The sequence below is a fragment of the Toxorhynchites rutilus genome, chromosome 1 (genome assembly GCF_029784135.1).
Source record: "Toxorhynchites rutilus septentrionalis strain SRP chromosome 1, ASM2978413v1, whole genome shotgun sequence".
In the NCBI taxonomy this organism is placed as follows: Eukaryota; Metazoa; Arthropoda; class Insecta; order Diptera; family Culicidae; genus Toxorhynchites; species Toxorhynchites rutilus.
In genome coordinates this window covers 116,495,362-116,519,246 of record NC_073744.1, presented here as the reverse complement: position 1 = coordinate 116,519,246, position 23,885 = coordinate 116,495,362, and the positions used below count along the sequence as shown (strand labels likewise).

The 23,885-nt window shown below is 37.3% G+C and overlaps 2 protein-coding genes across 7 annotated transcripts in view; both read left to right on the top strand.

The window, feature by feature from the left end:
• The window catches only part of LOC129763470 (protein stunted-like), a 418,419-nt gene that overhangs the window by 96,119 nt on the left and 298,415 nt on the right, over window positions 1–23,885 (top strand). The gene's annotated exons all lie outside the window — the stretch shown is intronic.
• LOC129763463 (acetylcholine receptor subunit alpha-like) overlaps window positions 1–23,885 on the top strand; it is a 427,268-nt gene that overhangs the window by 285,636 nt on the left and 117,747 nt on the right. The window lies entirely within an intron of this gene.

Genomic DNA, 23,885 nt, shown 5'->3' with positions numbered 1-23,885 from the left:
GTCCTTGCCAACAATTGCTAACGAAATTTGAACTGATTATTACAATTTAACTAGATGGTCGATTAACTCGTCCCCCAGGCGTCACAACATTAAACTCACTTCCGCGTGTTTTAAGATGGGTAACTGAATGTAGGTGTGCTTTTAAATATATTGTCTTAGATAAAATGTACACATGTTGAACAGAAATTTGATGGAGAAAACTGACGCGTAAAATGCTTGTATGAGATGCTTCGCAAAATATCAGACTTATGAAGTGATTGTCAATCCGAAGTAGCTAAGGTTAGAAAAATGTGTTTTCAAACTATTGGTTGAAATATACTTCGAAATCAAAGTATCGTTTAAGTATTAGGTACTCAAACGATGTATAACGATGTTTACAAAAATCTCACAAACTTGGAGGCGAACAAACTGAGTCAGATAACTAGGTCCACTAGCATCATAGCCACGAAGAGTTCAGTGTTTTGAAAAGTTTTATTTGCACCAAAGTTAGAGGAGTAATGGAGGAAGATAGTTCGGATCACGAAAACTATTAATTTACAAAACAAGAAGATTAAGAACACAGCTGCCAACCTTCCAGTTTTCCAGTATATTTCCAGTTTTCTAAGATATCCCAGAGAAACAGAGACACAAATTCTCCATTTTTTTAAAATTTTACAGTTCTATATCTTTTCTTTATTTTTTCGTCATTTTCAATTTTTTTACTCTCCATAATTATATTTTTCTCATCCAGTTGTGAGAATCCTACTCCACTCCACTCACATCGAAGACCTTTATATTATTATAGCTTTATCTTTCTTTATCTACAGTGACTCAAATCCGTAATCGTACTCCACCATGCAGATATCTTTTCCCTTCTTTTGAAAGTCGAAAACAAGCTTTCCAAACATTCTATTTAGATAAATTTATAGTGTCATATGAGAGTTAAAAGGTTTGCTATCTGTTTTCAGAATAATGGTTTTTATTTCTCTAAAAATGACGAATGTATGTGCTAACGTATGAAAATTGACTCAAACTCATAATCGTACGCTGGTTGAAATCTCAATGCGATTTCGAAGGCGTTGGCCAATTTCCTAATTCCATCATTAGTATGGTATCCCTTGTTCATTGCAACTATCTTTAGCTGTTTTTAGCCTTATCTACAAGTTTTTTTTGTGTATTCGGAAGGTATATGTATCATTTTTTTCGTGAAGTGGTTTATAAAATCGTTATTTTTAGAAATTGAATGCCTCCTAAATTTCCTACACAGATAACTTCCTTAGTTGGTTGCGTTACTTTCTGTGTATTAGAGATAGAAAATTGCGTTACGTAGGGGGGGGGGAGGTGGTCCAAAATCCGGATTTTCAGCGTTACGTAATTTGTGCACGATTTGTGTCATAGAAAGAAAGCATATCTCAACTGTTCCCAAGTGAACGAACGCTAGGATGCTTATTTCTTAACCCCTAAGCCAAGGTGTTACGAGACCCATGCACAGTGATGAATGGTGGGGGGGGGGGGTTCCATCAAATACCCTGCCTATAAAGAAGCCTCTGTGGAGCACCCTCCACAGTATTTTCCGCCCTTACTGCATTAAGCGGGTAACTGATGTAGCTGACCTTCTTTACCGCGCAACTCTTAGGACTCACATGAACAATCCAAACAAGCTTTTCGGGTTCCGGCAGCCTCTCCCTGAATAATACAGACGAACAAAATGCTGGACAGAATAAAGTTTATTCAGGTGAACCTTCATCACGCCAAGGGAGCAAGCAGCGTCCTATGCAGAAGGTTCATTCAGGAAACTTTGGATCTGATTCTTATTGAAGAGCCTTGTTTCTATAATTCTTAGATTCGAGGAATCACCACCGAGAATGTAAGCTTCTCTACGACAGCACACAAACTGCAAAATTCCTATACGGGATAACATTAGGTATGTACCGATCACAGAATTTATCAACCGTGACATCGTGGCAACACATTTGGAGGTTCCAACGACCCGCTTCGGCTTATTTCCCAGAAGACAACATTGAAGTTCCTTCATTTGAAGTTGCTGCGCTGATACAACACTGTAAATTAAATAACAAACAATTCATCATAGGATGTGATGCCAATGCCCACCACACGGTCTGGGGCAGTGGCGGCATCAATGCTAAAGGTGAATGTTTGCTTGAATATTTAATGTCAAATTATATTACCATTTGTAACCAAGGAAACAACCCAACATTTGTTAACTTTTTTAGACAAGAAGTTCTTGATCTAACACTCTGCAGTTCTAAATTATCAGATAAGATAAAACATTGGCATGTTTCAGATGAAGAATCTCTAACTGATCATAAACATATATTTAACTATAATTCTGGTGATCTTTTGATCGAACAATTCAGAGACCCGAGAAAAACAAATTGAGATAGTTATCATTCCAAACGTCGGGAGAAAATTTTGATAGCAGTGGAAAATATTTCTTCCACTGAACAGCAGAATTAAATCCACCTTCGAAGAAAGCTGTTCACTGAAGCAAAAAGTTTCAAGTAAGGATGCATCTGCAACTGGGCCACGGATGCAATGTGCACCCCGTGCACCCGATTCCCGTTCTGGTCGGGGGATTTTTCGTCAGAGAAATTTCCTTCGACTTGCACTGTGGTCACGCGTATTCTGGAGCTTGCCCCTCGGAATACATTCAAGGCGTGTTATAAGCCAAATAACAAAATCTCAAATCTCAACTAAGTAGTAATAAATGACGCTAGTTAATGCATATGTTGAGACGGCAAAAGTTCCACAGGGAACGTTAACGCCATTCAAGAAGAAGAAGAAGGATGCATCTTGGTAGAACAAAAAACTTGGAAGGCTAAAAAATTGTCTAGAAAACTATTCAACAAAGCAAAAATTACCTCTGATTGGACAGATTACAAAAACTGTCTAACAGAATATAACAAAGAAATCCATAAATCTGAGAGAAGGGATTGAAAGTTAACCTGTGAACAGGTAGAAAGTTTACCTGGTGCAGCAAGACTTCATAAAGCCCTTTCTAAGGATCACACCAACGGACTTGGTAGTCTGAAAAAAAGGAAACGGTCAATATACAACCGACTCCCAGGAAACACTTAGAATCATGATGGAAAATCCAATTGACTTCCGGACACGCACATGTCTTCAATACAGCTCAATCTTGTCCAATCAGAGACGAGAATGAGAGCTAATGAAATGGCTAGGGCGGTCTTTACGAAGTCAAGGGTTGAGTGGGTAGTGGATTCCTTGAAGGCCTTTAAATCTCCAGGACCAGATGGGATTTATCCGGTGCTGTTACAAAAAAAGCAAGGATATCACTGTCCCTCTTCTGACGGAGATGTTTAGAGCTAGTATTGTACTAAGCTATATTCCTAGTAAATGGCGAGAAGTCCGGGTTATATTTATTCCCAAGGCTGGTAAACGTGATAGGACAACTCCCAAAGCGTATAGACCAATTAGTCTAACATCTGTCATCTTAAAGATGATGGAAAAGGTCATTGATCTCCATATCAAATCATCATATTTGAACAGCGAATACCAAGCAAATAAATCAACTGAAACAGCGCTTCACACGTTGATTTCAAAAATAGAGAAGTCTTTTGATGCTAAAGAAATCTCACTTACAGCTTTTCTTGATATTGAGGGAGCATTTGACAATACATCTCTAAAGCTATGGAAAAATGTGGTTTTGCCATGTGCATCTCTAACTGCCTAAATTAGGAGGATCCACTCTAACAACGAAACTAACTAGAGGTTGCCATCAATGAGGAGTTCTTTTTCCTCTATTGTGGTCCCTAGCTGTCGACGATCTTCTTAATAACCTAGCTAATTTAGGCAAAGTTCCTCCATTTGAAGCTGTTGAGTTGCAATGAATGCACACCTGTGTTCATACGGAGATAAGTTGTAAGGATGGGTCCATGGAAAAAAATTACACATTGTACGCTTAGCTACACTTGTTTCCTCTCAATCAACAATGTTTAATTATTATATCAAGCTTCAAACTACCAATTATATCATAAAATAAGAGAGATGATTTTTGGACATTAAAATTCGATGCGGGGTGATTTGGACCATCTGTGGGGTGATTTGGTCCAGTGTGTGTTTCATCGAAAAAAAAAAGGCACATGAGGGCTGTATCCGAGACACGACCACATAGTTGACGTAGGATTCCGTTAGGCTATCTGTTGATTTTGGATATGTTTGAAGAATTACATCGTCAAACTCTTTAATAATGTTTTGGTTTTAATGTCTATGTTAGGGAACACATTTCAGTAGGAACAAAAGCTCCCCCTACTTTCATGTATTTGCAATGCCGATTTCCCCAAGGCAGGTTGGGTTTGATGTCTCTGTTAGGAAACACATTTCGGTGGGAACAAAAGATCCCCCTACTTTTATGTATTTGAAATGCCGATTTCGCTCAGGCAGCTTGGTTTTGGTGTCTCTGTTAAGGAATACATTTTGGTAGGAACAAGATCTCCCCCTACTTTCATGTATTTGCAATGCCGATTTCCCTCAGGCAGATTGATTTTGATGTCTCTGTTAGGGATCCGCCGCATGTGTCGTCAATTTAGACCAATCAGAAGTGAGTATTTCCGTTAGGATAGGGGTTGAGATTTTTCAATTGTTCGATAGTTAGTTTCATGAAACATATTTTTTTTCACATTTATTTCTTTACTTCGTGAAACTATAGTAGACAACAATTACATACATTACATTACAATTACAATATACTTAATGAATAATTAATAGCTATATTTATGAAAATCAATTATTAGAGGTATCATGTATTTTGTATTAATAATTAATTACGAAATGCAACGCAGCAAACATATATGACAAAACTGTAAATCACGAATACAATGATCTTTCAGTCAATGACTTTTTGAATAATTTCTTCGTCATTGTCACATCAATTACATTACTGTACTTATTGTACGTTCTCATCATTCTATTAAGTAGACCATTCATAGCATATAAAGTTCGAAATGAAGTTGGTTTGAACAAATTCCGTGCTCGCAAGGCTCGTGTTGGTTCATTAAAATGTAGGTATTCAAGTAAGTTTTCAGAACTAATCCTGTGTGAAACTAAGTCAATTAAACATGAAATTGTGGCAATTTCTCTCCGTTTCTCAAGTGTTTCAATATTTATTAACATACAACGGGCTTCATATGGGGGAATGGGATACGTTGTCCAGCCTAGTTTTCTCAGGGCAAATAATAAAAATTGTTTTTGTACTGATTCTATTCGATTGGAGTGCAGTTTTTGATAGGGTGCCCATACAACACTGCAATATTCTAAAATAGATTTAACTAAACTTATGTACAATGTTTTTATTGTGTATGGAGCACTGAAATTGTAACTAAATCTTTTTATGAAACCGAGCATACTATTTGCTTTATTGATCATTGTAATGTTCGCCAAAAGTGAGTTTCGAATCGAGAATTTTGACGTAGGACTACGTCTAACCGGAAGATATAGGGGGTGAAATGGAAATCTAGGCACTGAACAAGTAGGAAAAAATGCAAGATTTGGAACGCTTATAACTCGAGCATTTCTCAATAGATCGCAAAGGTTTTTGCATCAATTGATAGGAAATATATCTACGCATCTATCATAACGAATAACATTTCATTTTTTTTGAGATAAATAATTGAATAATTGTGAAATATCAAGCATTGTTAAAATGCCCTATGTGCCCATTTTTGATTGGTTCATTTTGTGCTCCTCAAATCGTACCGACCAAAACGGGCAACCAGAGCAGCAGCGAAATAGAATGAAGCACGATTGGAAAGGAAAAAGAAAAAAATGAACGAAACATTGGTCGCAGTCTCACACATGCGTAATTCTCGAGCCAGCCAGTCAGCTTAAAAATCCCCGCTCCACTGCCGTAACGATCATTCTCATTCAAACCGTACACCACATCGGTTCGCATCACAACACATCAACAAACCAACCCAAGCAGCCATGTCTGGACATGGTAAAGGAGGAAAAGTGAAGGGAAAGGCAAAATCCCGCTCGAACCGTGTTGGTCTGGAGTTCCCCGCAAGGGTAGCTAGGCCGAGCGCGTTAGTACCAGTGCACCAGTCCACCTAGCCGGCGTTATATAGTTTCGGCCGCCGAAGTGATCGCCTCCAATGCGACACTGAGTGGTGCTCCGGCACGTCGCATTGAATGTAATTTATTGTACAACATGTCACAAAGCTGGATGGAAAAAAAATTTCCAACTGTGAAAGCTGTGGCGAGTGGCAACAAATCGCTAAACAGGAAGATTTAGCCGAACAAGATGGGGATATCGAGTGATAACAAAACAATAAACTCTTTAGATTGAAGATAATTTTGTGATCCTGAAAAGGACCCTTTTTAGCCTGCATGTGAATCCAACGAGCGAACAAATCGTAATGAATGTATTTTTCTTCTTCTTCTTCTTTGTTTTTAAGAGGCTTTAAACTTTGCAGTTCATTCGCCTCTAGATGTATTTTTTTGCCATCGCTGCCTTTTAACGCTCATTCGTTCGTCTCGTTGGACTCGCCCCTTTGGCTGAGTCTGCCGATTTGTCTCTATCCTGTGAGCGTGTACCGTTAGTGTATAAAACGCGTGGATCCCAAAAAAATATCTCATTTTCTTTCAAACCGTAAACCAGTGTGGTTGTACGGCATCGTTTAAAATTGCATCGCATCAACGGATTGGTGCCGGAGCACCAGTATACCTAATAGCGGTTATAGAATTTTGGCCGCCGGAGTGCTCGAGTTGGCTTGCAAAGCTGCTCACGACAATAAGAAAACCCGCCTGCAGAACAGAGCCCATTTGGTTCGGTGGCATTAACTAGTTTCAGCGAGTGGCAAACGCAATCACAAAACGGCAGCAGGTAGAAGAAAGAAAAAGTTTGTTTATACAGACTGCTTTGGTGGCAAAACCAGCCACCGTAAAACACGGCGCTTTTCAGGGCCATTAAACCATTCAAAGAAGAGTTATTAGAAGTTTTTCACAATACCAATGCATTCTAAAGTGACATAATATGACATATAATAAAAACTGATTTTTTTTTGTTTATGCTTGTTCTTGAACTTATTGGTGGTTGGGGTTTTTTAAATTGATCATTCAGTTTTTACAAACCCATGTATGGTTTCCGAATTAAAAGTGGCTTCAAATTACAACACATTGTATGCAGGATGGCATTAACGAATTTTCTCGGTAGCAAGAACTGCTTTCTTTAGTTGATAACTGATGTTGAAAATTGACTGACGTTACATCTGCATTGCATAGAGAAATAACTAAGGAGCAACACGATGAGCTATGTATTTCCTGCTGCTCTGTTCTTATTTTAAAGTACTTTAATCCGAAGGTCATCCGTCCCTGTATTTACTGTTGGTTTTTCAGAACGCTTTTAGCTCGTCTATTTCTCGACAGATCGTAGAGTTCGTCTCAGTTCAACCTCAGTTCTTTTTCATTTTTATTTACTTTGTTTGCGGAGACTACACATCTTACAATTCATTCGTCTCCGAAACCACAGCTTAAGGTACGGTAATGTGCTCAATAATGATATATATGATAGTGAACGAGCTGATGACCACCTGTGCATTCCCTATCACAGCCATAATTTTGATTGTACGATATGTGTATACGCCGAAAGATGCCCGACATTGAACATTTAATAAGTACAAAGCCTTCAGAAAAAAATCAAGAATCAAGTTTGTAAAAAAAACGCAAAAACACAACACCAAAGGTTCTTTTCAGAACCTCCAACATGTTCATAAAGAGTAAACAGTAAACTAATCCATTTTTCAGGTGATAGGTAGGAATTCACGTAGGAGAAGAAAATAGAACAATATATTTAAAATATATACTTAGCAAAAGCTGTCCCCTTTGTATAGTCCTACGTCACTCCGGTTATACCCACCCGTCTTTTTATCTAAATCTCTAATTTTGACGCATCTCTCTACAGTTTCAAATCCTAGAGAACATATGAAGTCATAAGTTTCATGTTTTCGAGTATACAATATAATATAACATTTTTTCACATTTATGTCTAAAAGACTTTTCACGCACCGTTCGAAGAAAACATCTACTTCTTGTTGGAAAATCACAAGATCACTACATTTGGTTACTTCCATGTACAATTTCATATCATCAGCATATATTAGAATGTTGAGGTTAGTTAATACTAGTGACACATCATTTACGAATAGGATGAAAAGTAAAGGGCCTAAGTGAGAATCTTGTGGAACTCCGGATTCACTGGACTAGAGATTTTTCCTCTAAAGCGAACAAACTGTGTTCTATTGGTGAGGTAAGATTCTACCCACTTCAATATAGTTCCAGTTACTCCCATACGTTGGAGCTTAAAAATAAGCATTGGAATATCTACTCTGTCGAAAGCCTTGCTGAAGTCTGTATAAAGAGTCTCGACAACGTTGCCTCTATCCATTACCGCAAGAGAATAGGATACAAATTCTAACAGATTTGTGGCAGTGGACCTTCCTTTATAAAAACCACGTTGATTCGGTGAAATATAATGTTTTAACTGATTGAACATTTTAGTATTGACAATGGATTCAAATAATTGGGGACGATAGTTATTTATGTCAGAACGGTTACCAGATTTGAATATGGGTAGTAGAAATGATTTTTTCCAGACAGAAGGAAATATTGCGAATTTTAGCGATAAATTGAAAAGCAAGGACAAAGGATGAACGAAAACAGATGCCAACTTTTTCAACAACATTGGAGGGATACCATCCGGCCCGGGACCTTTAGATGAATCTAGATCCTCCAGCGCGACAAGAAGTTCGTTATCGGTAATATTCTCAATTGAGACCGAGTTTGCACATTCGGGTAAAAACAAAAAATAATCGTAATCTCGAACCACGTTATTTGTTGTGTAGTTACCTTGGGAAAAACGGGCGAATTGATTACTAATATCACTATCATTTGGTCCAACGTATTCTCCAACGTCCAACTTGATGGGAAATTATTAGATTTTATCTTATCGCTGGCAAAATTGAAAAATTTCTTAGGATCGGATTTAATATTATTTTCTATCCTTGTAATATAGCTTTCATATTGTAGTGATATTTTCGTATCAAGGTTTTTACAAATATCTTTGTATATGGTTAAATTATCCAAAGTTTGGTTTGCTTTGTATCTTTTATGAACTTTTTGTTTTTTTGTTTTTGAGATTTTTAATATCACGGGTGAACCATACCGGTGTTTTTGAATTTGTATTAAGTTTTTTCTTTCTTGTTGGAACATGTTCGCTTATGATTCTATACAGATTATCATCAAAAATTTCAACAGCTTTGTCTATGTTCCTTTCATCTTTAGGTAGAAATGACCAATTTATATCATTAAGCTTACAATTAATTTTCTCATAGTCTGCCTTTTTGAAATCAAAATTTATCTCAAAATCGCTATCGGTGGGGCGTGTACTTGTGCTATCGATAAATAAAGAGTATTCTATAGCGGTGTGGAATTTTTCATTTTTCCAAAGAGGACATCCGGCTTTCGAAACATGGAAATCTTCTGTGCAATTAGTAAACAACAAGTCTAGGAAACAATTTAGTTCATTTGAAATAGGATTGATTTGACATAGACCTAGTTGGCTTGTTTTATCGAAAATAAGTTGCAATGTCTCATTTTCGCCTACAATCGGGAGTAAGATTGATTCGTTCTCCTCGTCTACAATGAAATCAATTGTATTTTGATTGAAGTCCCCGTAAATATGGATTTTAATTTTAGGGTCGAGTTCATCAACAAATGACTCTACAATATTTAAAAATTTCTCATAAGAATGTTTTTTGGCACAATTAGGAGGGAAATAGATAGATACAAAAACATGTGTTTGGCCATTAATACATACTTTAACCCACACATCATCAAATTCTTTATGTTGTTCACTAGGAATACGAACTGCGTTTAACAGGGCATTAACAGCAATGAGTACACCACCCCCCGATTTTTTATCACACAATGACAAATCTCGATCACACTTAAACACTTTAAAATTGCTACCAAATAATTCTTCACTTTTCACTGTGTCGTTCCAACTGGTTTCAGTGGCCAGTATTACATTGTACAGGCAAACATTAACTGTTTTATATATTTGTTTCATTTTCGCCGCACTACGCATTCTATTGAAATTTTGACAATAAATAATTTTTTCAAGTAGACCAGTATGAACTAAATCTTCATCCGAAGAATGCGTCAATGGTGGTGAAAACTCGAGCAACCGTTATTGGTCGTACAGCAGCATGGCATGTACCTGTGAGACGATGAATGTAGCTGCGTTGTGTGTGGAGGTTGATGGTCCACAGGATATGGGTTAAGCACCTCTCCTCTTTGGAAGTTGATCATTCGTGGATTCGTTTCGGGTGGCCTAGAAAACTGATGTTTAGCCGCTGACAAGAGTATTCTGTCCGGTGGTAGAAGCACGGTATATTTCTTCAATATAAAATAAAAAGGGTGGGTTATATCTATGATATAACCGCAAGGTTGACGTGGGACTACCATAGCATAGTAATCATTTGTTTGTATTAATTAAATTTTTGATTCAATGAAACAATTTCCGAATTCAATTGAATTCAATATATTTGCGTTGTGAGTAAAAAGCTTGAACAAATGCCATGTCTCTAGTGTCTGCACGATTTTACCAGGTACCTAAGTTTAGAAGATAGGGAAACGCAATCTAGTCTGCACAAAGGCAAGCGATGTACTCGCAGTTTGCATGTATTTGCAATGCCGATTTCCCCAGACACCTTGGTTTAGAAGTCTTTATAGGTAAACAGATTTCAGTTGAAACAAAAATACTCCCGATCTGCGTGAATTTTAAATCCCAATTTCCCTAGACACCTTGGTTCTGGAGCCTGTGTTGAGGAAACACATTTCAGTCGGAACAAAAATGTTAACTTTATTTCATAAAAACATGACCTGTTTTCTGATTTGGCACCTTTCCTGAAAGACGTAGTTCTACGTAAAAAACAATCGTTTTTTCTTTTGGTTTCCCAAAGCCGAACTGCCTGCCCCTTCCATTAAATTTTGCACAGTAATCTCAACGACCTTATTCGCCGTCGAACGCCAGTTAGGTTCAAACTGCTGCTCGTTTCGATGGATTTATTAGTTTTTTTTGACGTAGAACTACTTCTTTCATTAAGGGTGCTAAATCAGAAAACAGGTCACGCTTTTATGAAATAAAGTTAACGTTAATATCTATTTTTGCCGCGAACGGATTTAGACGATTTATATACCAAACGAATCGGATATTCTCTAAGATTTGTTTTCCATGCTATATATATTACAATTCCCTGATGTGTAAACGGTTTAAGTTGATGAAAACTAGAAGCATCCGGAAATATTAATAGGAATAGCTTCTTCACGTTCGATAGGGCGGAGTTCCGGGCTGTTGGGAGGGTTGTGGTCTTTGCGAACAACAAACACGTTGTTCGCATCGTACCACTCGATTGCCTTTTTCCCATAGTGGCAGCCGCTGCAGAACCGCTGCTTTGTGGACGTGTTTCTTGGCTCGTTTCTTGACCCGTCGACTTGGCCTGAGAGAACGGTGGATTTTCTTGCTGCGCATGCAAATATTTGACACGCTGCTCCTCTTGCTTGGACGTCATTTTGAAAACTGGAAAGCATAACGGTGAAAACTCATCATAGCAACCATTGTATATACACTCAACTACCAAATGCATCATTTCAGGTTTTTTTAAATGCATTTTTAACAGGAATACATCAATTTGAAGTCGACTTATCTTTGCGCGATCCAGTCTTTAACAAGCGTATGACGCGTAGACATTTCATTTCCTAAATTAAGTGTTTATCATACCAGTTCGGAGGTATTAACGCACAAAATCTTGTTGCTCCGGCGTAACGCTCTCGTTTTCGAAACTATGAACTTACACCCCAGTATGGAAATGAAAGACGTAGTCCTACGTCAAAATCAATAGATTCGCCCCATGATCAGATAATCAATTATCTCGACACGGCAAACAAAGCGCATATCCAATACTTGAAATTTCACTTTGGGTTTTTGGGGTCCCATTCTTGATATTTTTATGGGGGGAGGGTTTTGTAATTACTCAACTTAACAAACTGAAAATGTAATTCACAAAAGAGTGAGGCCATTATTCACCCGCTCCAGGAGTGACTTGTTGTTGTTACTCAGAATCGAGACCATTCATTATTCCGTGTGTTATTTCTAGTTAACCTGAATGACCATATAAGCCAAAGCTTTTGTGAGCTGACTAAATGGTATGAAAACAAGCTCATAATAAAACTCGACCCTCGGTCCGCCTGGTCCTAGCATAACATTAGTCGAATGTAAATATTTGTCGGTACACAAAAACGAAACGAATCATCACCTCTGTCTGTCTTCCTTCATAAACTGGTCAACAGTGGAACATTTTTGGGCGCCGGAAAATATTAGTCACAAAAATCGTCATAGTCTTCATCCTCATCCTCATCCTATACATCAATATAATTATTTCAGTAGTTCAAATCATTGAGGATCGATATTTTTTTTTTATCTCATTTATTTATTTTAGGCTCATTAGCATTTTAGCTGTAACAGAGCCGAATTTTAATCGTGTACATGTCACATGGTTATCATATCTATAATTAGCACATTACACAGTTGCCATTCGCCAGTATTCCTTCTATACCATTACATATGGTACATTCACACAGTAGCCATTTAGGCGTAAGAGTTATTCTTTCTGTTCTTCCATTATCCAGTTGGACCGGACAGCGGAGACAGTTGATTGATCATTGTTGAGTTATGTATAGAACAGTAGCCCGATGTGTCTGGCAGAGCAGAGCAGTTGTATGGATGAATCGATCTTATTTCGACCGTGGATCGATCTCCATCGCTGATGATTGTTGCGTGGACGTAGCTATTCTGTAACAACACAAAGATGGTCAATGAGGGCCCTGAGTTATGAACTCACGATCGATCGCTTACTAAGCGAACGCGCAACCAATGTGGCTACGGAGACCCCCTTGAGGATCGATATTGTTATCATAGAAATTATCTTGAGAACATATAGTAGCATTCTCCCAGATTGAAAATGAAATGTCAAACATTCAAACAGAGGTGAACAACCGTGTCATCACTCTCACCGTTTGCATGCTGGGACGAGCATAACAGAATATCTCCCCCAGGCATTTGCTTTATTCGCTTCAATTCCAGCATCACAAAACTCAATGCAAAGTGCAAAGCATTTATGGTTCCTTGACAGATGGACTTCAGCACGACTTTGAAGTTGAGATATCGTTAAGTTGGAGAGAACTGAGCAGATAATGCATCCAGTCATCGAAACGAATGACGAAAGGGAATGGCGACGATGCAGTGACCATTAAACTGTGTGTTGATGATTTTCACTGGAAAGGTGTCAAGCTTATCCATTGCCACTTTTTGCTACCGCATTCCATTTTGTGAATGGTTTGAACCGTTTTCAGTATCGTATATCAGTTGGTGGGGTTGAATTTCTGTATGGGGAATACCATTAAAAATTATACTTTATCACGTTCTGAATCGATCCGCACATTTTATCGGGGAATTTACTTTAGAAGCTTTTGGGTTCAATAGGGATAGGGGATTACATACTTGAGAAATACTTATGATGAATAATTGCCGCTGGAGACGAGGAGTTTTATTTTTTTTTTCAAGAAACATTATGTGTTCATATTTTTCTGAACATTCAAACATATTGAGCCCAGATTTCAGAAGACATGAAGGAATGATTATCATTTAACGTAATCGCAGATTCTCACATCCGCTTTGAGCTGGATGCTAATGGAATGCCTTTCTTGTTAGCACCATCACAAGCAAACGACATTCCTCATGATTGATGTATCCTCACCACGTTGATGAAAAGAGGAAACCATTTCCGCCTTTTTCACCCATATCAACCGAAGTTTTATTAGTACAAACTAGTTTCTCCGGTGTGTGGGTCTCCTTCAACTGGAATCCCACTTTGATTGACACATGGAAATTAAGGACAAATCATGCCCCGGAACGAGTTTATGCGGTTTGAAAAATTGAGTCACTCTTTCTCTCTCTTTCACTCACACTCTATTTTTCTCTGTGGCGGATGTCCCCCATCAGAAATTATGACCAGCCGTGTGGTTTCCACACAAAAAAAAAAAGTCAGATTCACTGCGGCGAAGCCATCAAAAGTGATCCGATTACCACAAGTAAAAAAAAAGAAGACGAGAGAAAAAAAAAACAGAAAACGACACACTTTATTGCAGGAAAGGACTTTTCGACAGAATGTTCACAATGGGGAACACCCACAAAAGCCACCACAGATTATAATCCTAAAACAATACAGCCGTTGATCTGGACAGAAGGTCATTCTGCTCGGTCAGCTCGAGGAATCAATTGGATGAAAACCCCGCTCATCGGAGTGGATGGAGATGGAACGCCTCTGCCTTTGATAGGGACACAAATCGGAATGTTGACATAAGGTTGATTTGGTCGAGCAGTTTCCGTTGGGTTCAATTATGCGGCGTTGAGAGTAATCGAAATTGAGCTTTACGAATCAAAAAACCATGTCATTTTTATTACTGATTGTCGGAAGTCATTTCGTCAACGAAATCTTTGCTGGTGATACTAATTCATTGGAGTTGATTGAATTCATTGGAGTTGCTGCTCAACTATTCAATTTGTTTCTTCTACCTCAATCTGGTATTTGGAGTAGGCATGTCCTGTCGATGATTTTTTTTTGTAATAATCCCTTAAATTGTAACCAAGCTTGATGATAATCTTGACTTTTAAATGCCTGATTTCCTCTTTGCTTCAAAATATCAAGATACATAGTAACAAGTCATTCAATGCAACTGGATGTCAGATATTATTTTCGTAATATGAGGCTGTCAATTAGGAGAAGAGATGAAAATCTGCTCTCTCAGAGTTACGTAGAAGCGAACGAAATAAGGATCTTCAATTCCTACAAGGTAACATCGTGGCGACAAATCATATTCATATTCTGAAGCAAAAACTGGTGGCCTAAAGACGCGCTCGAATGTTGTACACTGCGTTTCACAACTATAGAACCACTCCATTTTTCTGAGTTTCCAGAGATATGTAAGAAGTCGGTTGAATTGAAGTATATGGTGTAGGATATGATAACTATTTTCATTTATTAAACTGGCCATTTGTACTTTATTGTTGTATTCAGGCGCGAAACATTCAAAAAACTAAAATTCCAGTGTTTCATAACTATATAACCAGATGGAAAAACTCTCACTCCTATACAAAATTAACGTCAATTTCACATGAATTACAATAAGTTTCTAATTCGTAGGTCATCTTTAGTTCTCAATCAGTTCAAATATCCCATTTGGGGTGATTTCGACCAAGCTGCGCCATGTTGTAGTGTGTATCTCGTTCTACGCAGAGGATACTGATCGTTTAAGCTCTTCAAATCACACATACTGCTGGCTTGCTGCATCTACTATTCTTACGATCACTCCTCATAAGTTCTTGATAGGGTTTTGATCTGGTGAACAAGCTGACCAGTCCAGAATCTGAAGCCTCTATTCATGAAACCATGCCCTGATCTTCTGGATTTTACGAATTGATGCCAAATTACCCAATTATCACATTGTTTTTGATGTAAAAACAGCACTAAATGATTCTGAAGCATATCCTTGCACTTCAGACTGTTCATTCGTGTTGATGGTAAGCTATCTGAACCAGGCATGTTTGAGAAAATTCTCTCCAAACCATAAAAATCCAATCTAATCCCATGAGGTTCACTGTATTAGGAGAACTTAATAAAAAGAAAATCAACTTGAATAGAATTTCTTCATACTAGAAGGACTTATGGAACGTGGCATGTAATTTTTCAACTCGTTACTTTGCAGACGGCAGTTTGATGGTTCGAGGGAAATACCCTCAAAAAGGCCTGGTTCAGATAGCTTTTCATCAACACGAATGCACAGTCAGAAGTGCAACGAAGTACTCCATAATCATTTAGTGCTGTTTAGCATCAAAAACAATTAATAATTGGGTAATTTGGCATCAATTCATCAAATCCAGAAGATCAGGGCATGGTTTCATGAATAGGAGCTTCAGATTCTGAACTGATCATCTTGTTCACCAGATCAAAACTCTATCAAAAACTTATGAGGATCGCACGAATAGTAGATGCAGCTTGCAAGCAGTATTAGTGATTTGAAGAGCTTAACCGAGCAGTATTCTCTGCGTGGAACGAAATACACACTACAACATCGAAATACAACGTCGAAATCACCCCAAATGGGATATTTGTACAGATTGAGAACTAAAGATGACCTACGAATTAGAAATTTATTGTGTTAAGGAGTGATAGTTTTTCCTTCTGGTTCTATAGTTATGAAACACTGGAATTTTAGTTTTTTGAATGTTTCGCGCTCGAACACAACAAAAATGTTCAAATGAAGATAGTTATTATATCACCATATACTTCAAATTAACCGACTTCTTACATATCTCTGGAAACTCAGAAAAAAATGAGTGGTTCTATAGTTGTGAAACGCAGTGTACAACAAGGTTTTGACGAAGTACGAAGGATACATGCTGATGGATGAAGGAACGTACGTGAAGATGGATCTAGAACGGCCCTCATGCCTGAAATTCTATACAACCATTGTCAAACTAGAAGTCCCCAGCAAATTTAGGTTCGTTCTCGCTGATAAATTTACCAGTTCTTGATTTGGCACGGGATTTGCAGATGTGAATAGAAAACCAAGGTTCGGTACTCGTCACAAACAAAACATTGGACTCGAACATGTATAGGGAAGAGTGCATCCAGAAACGTCTCCTTCCGCTTATTAAGGCTATCAAAGGTCCGGTGAAGTTTTGACCAGATTTAGTTAGTTGCCACTACGGTCGACAGGTGATTCAGTGTTTCCGTGACAATGGAGTCGATTACATTGAAAAGATCTCAATCCACCCAAATGCCCTCAATTCCGCCCAATCGAAAAATATTCAAATAGTCAAGCAGACATTTGAGAAGGGTGCCAAAGTGACTCAGGATGCTGCAGACATGAAGAGATCGTCCGCTGAGGATGACCATCAGAGAGTCCAAACTTTGATGGAGGATATCCGAAGAAAAACATGAAAATTCATCACAACTGTAACGAAATAACGTTATCAATATTTTTTTTTCTGAAAAAAAATCAATATTTTATCTTAATTATCTGCATTTTGATAAAACAACATTTTTTTACCTTTAATCAATCTCTGGATACAACTGGATTTGAGATTCCGGATTCTAAATGAAACAAGCTTTCCCACTTAAGGGAGTAATACACCGTGGAAACATGAAAAAATTAAAGAAAAAAATTCCCTGGGATGTCTACTCTACTGTAATTTTTGTCCCAGGTTTGTCCAATGCTCCGCTTCAAAGTTACAAGCCATTTAGTGGACTAAGTCTTTGCGTAAGGAGCTCGGATCCAAAATTTAAAACGCGTTTTTCTCGAAACTAAGTTTTCCAAACTAGTTGTAGTTCTACCTCCGGAACGGTCCATCCGATTTTCTTGAAAGAGTTTTTCCCAGATTCTCCACTAAATTTCCTGTCATCGTACGTAGGATTTTTTTATATTTTGAAAAATAAAATTTTGGTGAATATTTTTGTCTCGATTTCTCTCCCACCAGATTTGTCTCCCACCAGTTTACAAGGTTTCGGCTGCAAGGGTTCAACAAACCGGTTGCGACTATTTAGGGGACAGTTTAATTGACACCATTTTAGTTTTTGTTTGTCAATTAATATATACCTAATGAAACTGTGATATTAGTAATATATTTTCTCGTTGCAAAAAATCGCGAAAATCACATACTTTTTATGATGTTCATAGTGTACTACCCCCTTAACACGTTCGTCACCCTCAATGTTTTTCTAAAAATCTTGTGAACGTGAAATGGGTCACCTATATCTGGGTAGGCCCCGTTACCAGGAAATACGCGCGACGGGGCGACGAACGTGTTAACAGGGTTTTATCAGTCATATCAGAGTATTTCGGCGCCGCATAAATTTTTTTTGCATCTCCTGTAACTTCAGATTAAGCAAACGAGGATGCTCAAAAATGTCTTATTAAAATTCACGTAATACAACAAAACCGATTGTTTATTTCAGTAAAATAGACTTATATCTAAAACAAGAAAAGCTTACTTCGATGTTAATTACGTTGTCTGTAAATTCACAAACTTTATTGGGAACATCTGCCATTAGGTTCCATACAGTATCCTCAGATATGCTGGCGGCGGCGCTTTTCCATCTCCTCTTGAAATCATTAATGCCATTCGCTCTCTTCTTAGTTTCGAATAGTTTTCGCTTAATCAGAACCCAGTACTTTTCCACTGGGCGAAGTTCTGGACAGTTCGGTGGATTGGCTGTTTTTGACACATATTTGACCTCATGTGCATTATACCATTCCAGGATGGATTTTGCATAGTGACAAGAGGCCAAATCTGGCTAAAAGTTGATGGGTCTGAGCCTAGGGGCACGGACGGGATCTTAACATAGAACTGTGATTGTGTATAGTAATTGCATTTAAATTGAGTTTTTCATTGTTCAAAATGTGTATTTTTTTCTCTTTTAATACATCAAATGGAAGCCCTGGAAAACTACCCTTTTCTTCTGATTATTCACTCATGCAGCAGAAGACAAAAGGTCATCATGTATCATTTAAGATCTACATAAATATAAGCCTGAGTCAAATCAATCAATGACTACAAAAATATATTATAGATAAAATAGCGTTATCTCCTTCGTTGCCACGTTGTCCGGAACATTGTTTGTAATAACTTTATAGCCCTGTAAGATCGCGACTACTCAAGCTATCATAACCTGATTTACGTGGGTATACCCTTTCGATCTTCTAAATCAGCAGCCATTTAAATTCGTTTATTGCATTTTTACATAACCAAACAAGATTGCTCGTTGCGTCGAGGAGGAAGCGAATGTATAGTGCAATCGAAAGAAAACATACCCAAGAAAATTGTCAAATTGTTAACTTTTTTTACTATATTCACTGTTCATGTTTCAAGCAAAAACAAAATTCTGAATAAATTTCCTGTCTAATAATATATAACACAACATATGTCACAATAACCATTTTGAGTAATATGCGTTTGAAAACTCTTAATAAATCGTTACATTTTTCGTAGAGTGACCCCCTATGTAGAAATCAAAGACATAGTCCTATGTCAAAACAACGCTGGAGAGTCGTGGCTTCTCATGAGTGGTAGAAACCGCTTCTGGAGACATTACTTCTCGTAGACTTCTTTGTTGATAGTGCCCGTAGAGACGAATGATTTGGATTTTCGACCAAAACTGCATATGGCCTGCCAAACCAAGTACTTTTTGGGGAATTTAGACTGCTTCTTGGTCCGGAAACACTCGGCTACGGCATTATTTCGCATTGCAGTATAAAAAGCGAGTCCCGGAAGCTGTTTGAAGTCTTCGGGAACATAAGTTTCATCGTCCATTATGGTGCATGAACATTTTTGTAAAAACTGGGTGTAGAGCACCTTAGCACGGCTTTTTGCACCGAAATTTTGCTTATCATCCCGATTGGGCACCTTTTTCACTTTTTACGCCTTCAGTCCATGCCTCTGCTTCATTCTATATACATATGATTTTGATTTTCCAACCTTCCGAGCCACATTTCTAACTGAAAGGTTGGGATGTTTCTCAATAATGACAACTACCTTTCGGTCCATCTGTCGGGAGCATACTTTTCGATTTGTTCCGCTTCCAACCTTCCGATCCACAGTTAAGCGCTGATCAAACGATTTGCAGACACTAAACACAGTTCGGCAGTTTTGGCTTTTTTCCGTTCGCGCAAAATGTGTTTGCGTACTTCCACTTGATTCGACGCCATTTTACCAAACTGAAGACGAATGTAAATATGTTGGACGTCGAAATAAAGAGGAAGGTTTCATCTGTCATGTAAGTGAAATATTTCATTGATTAGTGAAATATTTCAAAAACTACACTGAAAGAAAATTGTCCGAAATTTTACGTGGACAGGCTTTATATTACAAACGTGCTTAACCTATCAAAAAACAAGAACCAATGAATCAAATTCGAAAATTGAACCACTCAAAATCCTTTGTTTCTAAAATTAAGTGAAGTTTTGTTAAAAAATTATGTTTCGATTGATAATTGTTATATTGTCTTTCTATAGACACACACCTCAATAAAATGTGATGCATAGTAAATTTATTTTTAGTTAGTATCATAATATAATAGGCACGGTACTGGCCTCCATATTATTGATTGAAGTTAGTTGATTATTGGGTATCTCAACGCATCAAAACAAAAATGTATTAGTATGACATCAAACAGCGTTGCTAGACTTCATACAATGTGATTATATAAAAGCTTACTCGTTTACTCTGATGTATGACTGCTTCACCATAAAATAGTATTAGTGGAACTTAATTGTCATTCCCGGAGATACCGCGAATAAAGGTTGAATATAGAAAAATGTTATGTATTTTTTAAATTTTATTTACTATTGGTTAAATTCAATTCATTCAGCAAAATTCAACAGGCACTGTCCAACTTCTCTAAAAGGACTCTCAATATAGTCCGTTGTAATACAAATTATAAGAGTTTTAAGCAAATTATCAGTACTCCAAGTATTTCATGTAGCTTTTATATACTACTATAGAACCACTCATTTTTTATGAGTTTCCAGAGATATGTAAGAAGTCGGTTGAAGAATTGAAGTATATAGTGTAGGATATAATAACTATCTTCATTTATAAGACTGGCTTTTTGAATTTTATTGTTGCGTCCAGGCGCGAAACAAACAAAATAATAAAATTCCAGTGTTTTATAACTATAGAACCAGATGGAAAAACTCTCTCCCCTTCAAAAAATTAACGTCGATTTAACATGAATTACAATAAGTTTCTAATTCGTAGGTTATTTTTAGTTCTCAATCAGTTAAAATAACCCATTCGGGGTGGTTTTGATCAAGCTGCGCCATGTTGTAGTTTGTATCTCGGTCTACGCTCATTTAAGCTCCTTAAATCACTCATACTGCTTGTTAGCTGCATCTACCATTCGTACGATCACTCCTCATAAATTCTTGTCAGGGTTTTGATCTGGTAAACAAGCTGACCAGTCCATAATCTGAAGCTCCTATTCATTGAACCATGCCATGACCTTCTGGATTTTATACATTGATGCCGAATTGATCAATTATCACATTGTTTTTGATGCAAAAACAGCAGTAAATGATTCTAAAGTACTTCGTTGCACTTCTGATTGTTCGTTCGTGTTGATGGTAAGCTACACCAGGCCGTTTTTAAGAAAATTCTCCCCAAATCATAAAAATCCCATCTCCAAAGCTGCGGGTCCAAAAACTAATGTGTTTGATGGATTTTCATATTGGAAGGACTTACGGAACGTGTCATGTAATTTTTCAACTCGTAACTTTGCGGGCGGCAGTTTGATGGTTTGAAGAAATATTCAGAAAGCTTCTCATCAACACGAATGCACAGTCAGAAGTGCAATGAAGTACCGTTCTGAATCATATTTCGGGCGATTAAGGCATATGATGCAGAAAACAGATCTAAACTTTATGCACAGGTATTATTTGGTTGTAATTTTTAATAAATTATTTTTATATGCTTTTAAGCTTTCTACTTTGGTACCTATTTGATTGAAAACATAAAAAAAATCATCGAATAAAATGCTTTTCAAATGAAGCGAATGAGAATCAAATTTCGGACACTAAATCAAATTTCGGACAGATTGAATTCAAATTTCGGACACTTTATTCTGTAATTTTTTAGACGAAAATTACATTACACTTGATTATATGTTATAGTCGACTGCGAAACACTTACCAAGCAATCACAGTAAACTGTTAACGATGATGAGAACTGATGAAACACGAGAGAAATTTAAATATTTATGAACGGGTAAATTCTACGTGCTCACGCTTAGGAAACGTCAAACACAAACGATAATGAGTAGTGTTGTAAGATTTCTGCCGATTATGTTATAATTCGAATGTAGTTCTCATGTGAGATGATAGTGAAACCATGGGATTACTCTAAAGAGGCAATTGTGATATTAATTTGAAAGTTATATCATCAGTGCACTTAGCATTTCAAGATATTAGAACATAGTGTCCGAAATATGATGTTGTTCGAAATATGATTCAGAATGGTACTTCAGAATCATTTACTTCTGTTTTGAATCAAAAACAACGTGATAATTGGTTAATTTGGCATCAATCCATAAAATCCGGAAAGTCATGGCATGGTTTAATTAATAGGGACTTCCGATTATAGACTAGTCAGCTTGTTTACCAGATCAAAACCCTATCAAGAACTTAGGAGAAGTGATCGTACGAATAGTATATGCAGCTTACAAGCAGTATGAGTGAGTAGAAGAGCTGGAACAATCAGTATCATTTGCGTAGAACGAGATACAACCACCCCGAATGGGTTATTTGAACTGTTTGAGAGCTAAAGATGACCTACGAATTAGAAACTTATTGTAATTCATGTGAAATTGACGTTAATTTTTTAAAGGAGTGAGAGTTGTTCCTTCTGGTTCTATAGTTATGAAACACTGGAATTTTAGTTTTTTGAATGTTTCGCGCCTGGACGCAACAATAAAGTTTAAATAGCCAGTCTTAAAAATGAAGATAGTTATTATATCCCACACTATATACTTCAATTCAACCTACTTCTTACATATCTCTGGAAACTTCGAAAAAATGAGTGTTTTTATAGTTATGAAACGCAGTGTATAACACCAATTGAGTTCGTTTTTGCATTCTTTCGAAGTCGCAGTCTTAATCTCATCTACAGTAGCATACTGCTTTCCTTCGACATATGCCTTTCGAATTTGAATCTCTTGCTTGTATGGATAAAGACATTGACCATTGCTAAAACGTAAATTATTTCGACGCAAAAAAGAGCACACCAGAACCGGAATATTATCCTTATTTTCCATTTCGAAGGACTTGTAGCTCATCTTAATGGAAAACTCTCCTGAGGAAGCTCTATTTAAAGAATGCTTGATTTTCATCAATGATATCGAGGTATTCGAAGCAGATCATATTATTCCTCGCTTATCTCGGTGGACAGCTTCGATTTACATTGAATTCTTTTTGTATTTTCGTATCCTTCAACCCAAGTAATTATGTACCACTTGATGTGATCGACCTCAATTCGACGAGAAATATCTCTGATTCCAACACATTCATTGTGGAATCCTTCATTTTGTTCTTTTTGATTTCCCAAAAGCACATTTCCTTTCGTTATTTTGAAAACTTCTTATCAAAAAAAAAAATTGAAAACGATGAAACCGATAAGAGATCACACAAAATGATCCCAGTGAGAATGGGAAACATTTGTTTACACAGCACGCTTGCACACAAGCATATGAAACCCAACATTACTTTGTTGCCACCAATGCAAACAAACCTAGTTATAACTTGAAATCATCTTCGTCTCGCGTGACGGATGGCAAACAAAATACAAATGATCAAATGGCTGTTGATTCAATACCGGACTCCGAAATTTACGGGTAGCAAAGAAACAAATTAATTTAGGCTGCATAAGTAATAACTTTTCTCGCAAAATCTCCCTCTGTCCATCGGTTACATTGGTTAATTTTAATTTACCCTCATTGAAATCTGTCTCAGCGTGTAAAGTCCAACCCAAATTATCTGTCAAAACTTCATTTTTGGTTCCTCGGAAAATGACAAAGGCGCTCAAAAGGTCGCAAATCATATAATATTAAAGCCACTGTCCCTTTTCAATTGCTGCCACTCTGTCCTGCCCCAGCCGTGGCCGGATGAGGCAGCATAAATGATGTCTGCTACTGGAGTTGCCTCAACGCAAAAAAAAAGTTGAAGGAAAATACCTAAATTTAATTCTACCTTGATTG